Source organism: Mus pahari, chromosome 3, assembly GCF_900095145.1.
Source record: "Mus pahari chromosome 3, PAHARI_EIJ_v1.1, whole genome shotgun sequence".
Classification (NCBI taxonomy): Eukaryota; Metazoa; Chordata; class Mammalia; order Rodentia; family Muridae; genus Mus; species Mus pahari.
The window spans coordinates 66,613,663-66,619,711 of record NC_034592.1 but is presented as its reverse complement, the minus strand read 5'-3'; positions in this window follow the sequence as shown (position 1 = coordinate 66,619,711).

The following is a 6,049-nucleotide window of genomic DNA, read 5'->3' as shown; positions in this document are numbered from 1 at the left end:
CAAAACAACCAAACGAGACAAAGAGACAAAGAGCAAGCACAAGAAACACAGAAGCACAGAGACACACATTTCCTATCCAGAAATCCCTTAAAACCCCAAACCATGGTGGGGGAGGGAGACTGTAAGCATAAAAAGAAAATTGGTGTAATGTTATGAAACAAAGAACCTCCAAAGAAGATAGTAAGTTTGCTTTGTGTTAGCCATCTACTACAGAGTGTGGGGCCTTTCCTGAAGAGTGGTTTGTTTCCCCCAGAGAGACTCTCTGGGAGAAAACTAATTTTCATTTGCAAGTGGCTATCTTTCAGTTAAAGATGTGGGCATGTGTCCTTTCTTTCAGCTCTAGGACCCCATAGTTCTGCGGCAGACCCATGTAGACCCTGTGTGTGCTACCATAGTCTCTGGGAATTTATGTGTGCCAGCCCTGTTGTGTCTAGAAGGTCTTGTTTTCCCTCTGGCTCTTACAGTCTTCCCACCTCCTCTTCCACAGAGTTCACTGAGTCCCAAAGGGAGGGATTTGATGGAGACACCCCCTTTAGGGCTGAGTGTTCCAAGAGAGTTCTCTGTGTCACGTCTGGCTGTGGGTCTCTGCATTTGTTCCCATCTGCTACAGGAGGAAGCTTCTCTGATGATGGCTGAGCAAGGCACTGATCTATGAGTATAGCAGGGTGTCATCAGGTGGTATCTTTTCATTTACTTGTCTATAAAAAATATTTTAATTACATGTGTGCGTGTGTGTGTGTGTGTGTGTGTGTGTGTGTGTGTGTGTAAAACCAAGCTGGGACTTCCTAAAGAACCTTTACCCACTATTAGAAAAAAATGGGCTATCGACATTCCTGGCAACTGGCATACATAACCTGCTATACTCACAGTCCTTGATGGAAGTCTTCCCTTTTTGAGGCTAGCCTGGTCTATGTAGAGAGAGTTCCAGCACAGCAATAATAAGAGACCCTGTCACAAAAATAAACAAACAAAAAGAAAACACTCACTCAATATTCTGAATATGTGTAGCAAGCACTAAGCTCTGTACCCGGCTTGTTAGAGCTAAACAGGGGAAGAGGCACTCCAGAGAACACTGTGCTGTCTGCGGACATGTCCCTTCCACTCACTCGTGGTTTCTGTGTCTCGTATTCTTACAATGGCTTTAGGAAGGAAGCCTATGGTTTGTAAAGACAAAAAGCCGATAGTATGTTATGAAGTACACACTGAAACATCATGGACATGTAACACATGTCTAAAAAGACAGTCCAGTGTGACTCTAAATGCAAAAGTAGACACTGTCCTATGTGGAGGTTAATATGATGCCAGAATTTTTGAAGTCATTCAACTTTCATATTGGCTCAATGAAATCTCTACTGTCCTTGACTGAACTCTGCCACTATTGGTCCCAACGTCAAACACCAGAGGCTGCAAGAGTTTCTACCCCAAGAGCACAGCCCTCTTGCTCTACCTCCAACCCTCCCAGACACTCCCACAGTACTTGAGCCTGTGGCTTGATACACATACTATTTATAACTTCAAAATTGGAAAAAGGGTCTTTTCATCCCTACTTTCAAGTATGAGCCCACTAAGGCAGGATGCTGTGCATGAATATACTCACCTACAAAGGACTTTCCTCTCCAGTAAGGTTTCATCTCCACAGTGGCAGCCCTGGTAACCTAAGAACTGGCTTTGCCCTTTGAGAGTCACATTAAGCACAGGTAAGGAGCACCTTGGCTACAGTTTCAGCAATCACAACGTTTGAAGCCATCTCTCATAATCTGGATGAGGATTCATGGAACCACAGATATTTTTTAGCTAGGTGAAAAACATCCTTGACATAGAACCATGTCATTAGTTAATTGTTCTTTCCTTTTCTTAATGGTTTCCCCAGTAGTCCCCCAGTTTTACTAAAAACTCTTACCCATCTCCTTTACTCCCTGTTGCATGTTCCCAATCCCAATTAACATGCCAGAAATAGCCAAAAGCTACACACATACCAGGCTGGAAAAAAAAATGCAGTTGCTTCTGTTGGGGCAAAGGCTGTGGGCTAGAGAGAGATTCTCTGAAGATCATCAGCTTTGTGCTCTCCCACACACCAGTCTTCAAGCTCTCTGCTGCGTACAAGAACCTGTGTGTTCTCAGCAAAGTGCACAACAGGTATCTTCAAACACTCGCCCTCCCTCTCCACGGGGATGAGTGTGCAAGCCAAACACATTAAGGAGCAGCTTTAAAGCACTCAGGCTGCTACAGGGTGCAGACATGATTATATATCCTCAAAGGGCATTTTCTCAAGCCACGTGTAGCGTCAACCTGTGTGGATCTCCTGGCCTCCCTACTTAAAACCTACAGTCAACAACCACGGGTGCTGATACTCACTAGCATTCATTCTTGTCAACATCTGGGACAGGTAGGAATGCCATGCCAGCCTTTCCTCATGGAAGAATATGACAGCTCGTGGGCACTCGGCATTGGCTTCCTCAGAAAGGGTCCAGGACAGCCTCCTAGAGCTTTTGTAGTTCTTAGGAAGCTCATCAGTTGGGTCTGTGGCTCTAATAACGGTCCTGGGCTTTAAGCCCTGGCAAAATCTTGTGGCTTTTGACTTTTCTTTGCTCTCTTGAGCTTCATCTTCCACTTAGGAATCAGTTTCAGCTTGCGTGGGCCTCCTTCTCATACATCTGTCTCATGTGCTGTTTTCTGTGACTTGTAAAAACTCAGCAATGAGGGCAGGGACAAGCTCCCATCCTTGCTTGAAAGATGAGTTTCAAAGACAGCCCAACATTTACCTTGACGACCCAACCCACCACCTGAGAATGTTTCCACCATATTTCTCTTCCTCTAGCATATCCTGTGCTTTCTTCAGATTTGTTTCCCTATAATACTGTCCCCTAGCTTTCTAGGATGAAGAGTGATGTTGCTAGAAGCTGAGTCACAGGAAGCCTGCAGGCTCAGCACTCAGGAAGTTGAGAAGGGAGGATTAAGAATATTCTTGAACTCAGGTGACTCAGAGCAGTCTGGTGTCAAAACTTAGTAAATGAATGAATAAATGAATGAATGAATGACTAAACAAATGCCAGGCCTAGTATCTCAACAGACCAGTAAGCCCAACTACTGGGGAGGCTGAGGCATTTAAGATCTTAAGTTCAAGGGTTCAAGGCCAGCAGAGCAACTTATGAATACCCTGTCTCAATATCAAAAGGGAGCAAAGAGGGTTGGGGACATAGCTCAGTGGTAGAGCACTTACCTAACGTGTACCTAGCACTTACCTCAGCTATATAAACCAGCTGGCAACCTGAAATCTGTTGTTGATATACTGTTCTTATAGCCTCCACCCCACCTTAAGCCCCAGTCATTATCATTACAACTTTGACTTCCGTGTGGCTGGGGTTTTTCACAGAATCAATTGCAGAGCCTCACTGCTCAGCTCACCCTTTGGTCTGAAGTCAGAAGGTGCTAATGTTCAGAGGGGTATCGTGCAGCTGGTAGAACGGGAGACTAGACTCAGAGAGCTGGGGTCCAGTGCTGGTCATACTATGGTTAATCCTGAGATTTGCTGGAGAAAAGCCAATACCACCATTTGAGGCCAAATTTAAAGTAAGCTTTACCAAATATTAAATACTGACCAAAAGATGAACTTTGGCCAGGACCTGCCCCTGGGGTTTCTTAGCAGAGAATATCCTGAAGCCATGTATTGGAGTGAGTTCTAAGGACAAACCTAAAGGCCACCTTACTTTCCCATGAGGCTTTGTTAATTTCCAAGAACTATAATTTCCAGCATTCAGGAAGTCACCTGGTTCCTGGGCAGGAAGGGCTTACAGGTGAACTTTGGGCATTACAATAACATGCCTTGTGGAACCAAATGCATTATTTTACTTTTCAGTTGCATCTAACTTTCTTTGTCTGTACACTGGAGGGTAACACTGACATATATAATTGTGACAAGAAATGTGTTGTGACAGGAAAAAAGTTTAAGACAAGAACTGACACCTTGATCCTCCTTCTAAGGATAGAAGTATCCACACTTTGGTCTTCCTTCTCTTTGAGCTCTATGTGGTCTGCGAATTGTGTCTTGGGTATTCTGAGCTTTTGGGCTAATGTCTACTTATCAGTGAGTGCATACCGTGTGTGTTCTTTTGTGACTGGGTTACCTCACTCAGGATGATATTTTCTACTTCCATCCATTTGCCTAAGAATTTCACAAATTCATTGTTTTTAATAGCTGAGTAGAACTCCATTGTGTAAATGTACCACATTTTCTATATCCATTCCTCTGTTGAAGGACATCTGGATTGTTTCCTTCTTCTGGCAATTATAAATAAGGCTATGAACATATTGGAGCATGTGTCCTTATTACATGTTACAGCATCTTCTGGGGATATGCCCAGGAGTGGTATAGCTGGGTCTTCAGGTAGTACTATGTCCAGTTTTCTGAGGAACTGCCAAACTGTTTTCCAGAGTGGATGTACCAGCTTGCAATCCCACCAGCAATGGAGGAATGTTCCTTTTTCTCCACATCTTCCCCAAGCGTCTGCTGCCACCTGAGTTTTTGATCTTAGCCATTGTGACTGGTGTGAAGTGGAATCTCAGGGTTCTTTAGATTTGTATTTCCCTGATGACTAAGGATGTTGATCATTTCTTTAGGTGCTTCTTAGCCATTCAGTATTCCTCAGTTGAGAATTCTTTGTTTAGCTCTGTACCCCATTTTTAACAGGGTTATTTGGTTCTCTGGAGTCTAACTTCTTGAGTTCTTTGTATATATTGAATATTAGCTCTCTATCAGATGTTATGGTTGGTAAAGAGCTTTTCTCGATCTGTTGGTTGCCCTTTTCTTCCTATTGACAGTGTCCTTTTCCTTACAGAGACTTCGCAATTTTATGAGGTCCCATTTGTCAATTCTTCATCTTAGAGCATAAGCTATTGGTGTTCTGTTCAGGAATTTTTCTCCTGTGCCCATGTGCTCAAGGCTCTTCCCCACTTTCTTTTCTATTAGTTTCAGTGTGGATACTTCAGTTCTTCTTAGAAGGTGGATCAAAATACCCATGGGAAATGATACAGAGACAAAATGTAGAGCAGAAACTGAAGGAAAGGCCTTCCAAAGACTGCCCCACCTGGGGATCTATCCCATATACAGTCACTAAACCTAGACACTATTGTGGATGCCAAAACGTGCTTGCTGACAGGACCCTGATATAGTTGTTTCCTGAGAGGCTCTGCCAGTGCCTGACAAATACAGAGGTGGATGCTCACAGCCATCTATTAGACTAAGCACTGGGTCCCCAGTGGAGGAGCTAGAGAGAGGACCCAAGGAGCTGAAGAGGTTTGCAGCCCCAAAGGAGGAACAACAATATGAACCAACTAGTGCCCCCAAGAGCTCCCTGGGACTAAAGCACCAACCAAAGAGTACACATGGAGGGACCCATGGCTCCATCCACATGTAGTAGAAGATGTCCTTGTGAGACATCAATGAGAGGAGAGGCCCTTGGTCCTGTGAAGGCTTGATACCCCAGTGTAGGGGAATGCCAGGACAGGGAAGCTGGAATGGGTAGGTTAGTGAGCAGGGGTTGTGGGGAAGGGATAGGGGGTTTTCAGAGGGGAAACAAGAAAAGGGGATTATATTTTAAATGTAAATAGAGAAAATATCTATTTAAAAAAAAGAAACAGTGAAAAATAAAAGAACTGACACTTTGTAAACTCTTGATAGGCATTGGGCCAACTGAGTGCTTTGAAAGCCAGACACAAAGGTGTCAACTTGTTGCCATTATTTCTTTTTTTTTATTAGATATTCTCTTTATTTACATTTCAAATGCTATCCAAAAGTTCCCTATACCCCCCACCCCTGCTCCCCTACCCATGTACTCCGACTTCTTGGCCCTGGCATTCCCCTGTGCTGGGTCATATAAAGTTTGCAAGACCAAGGGGCCTCTCTTCCCAGTGATGGCGGCCGACTAGGCCATCTGCTACATATGCAGCTAGAGACACTTTAGAATAGGGAACAAAATACCCATGAAAGGATATAAGTACAGAGACAAAATTTAGAGCTAAAATGAAAGGATGGACTATCCAGAGACTACCC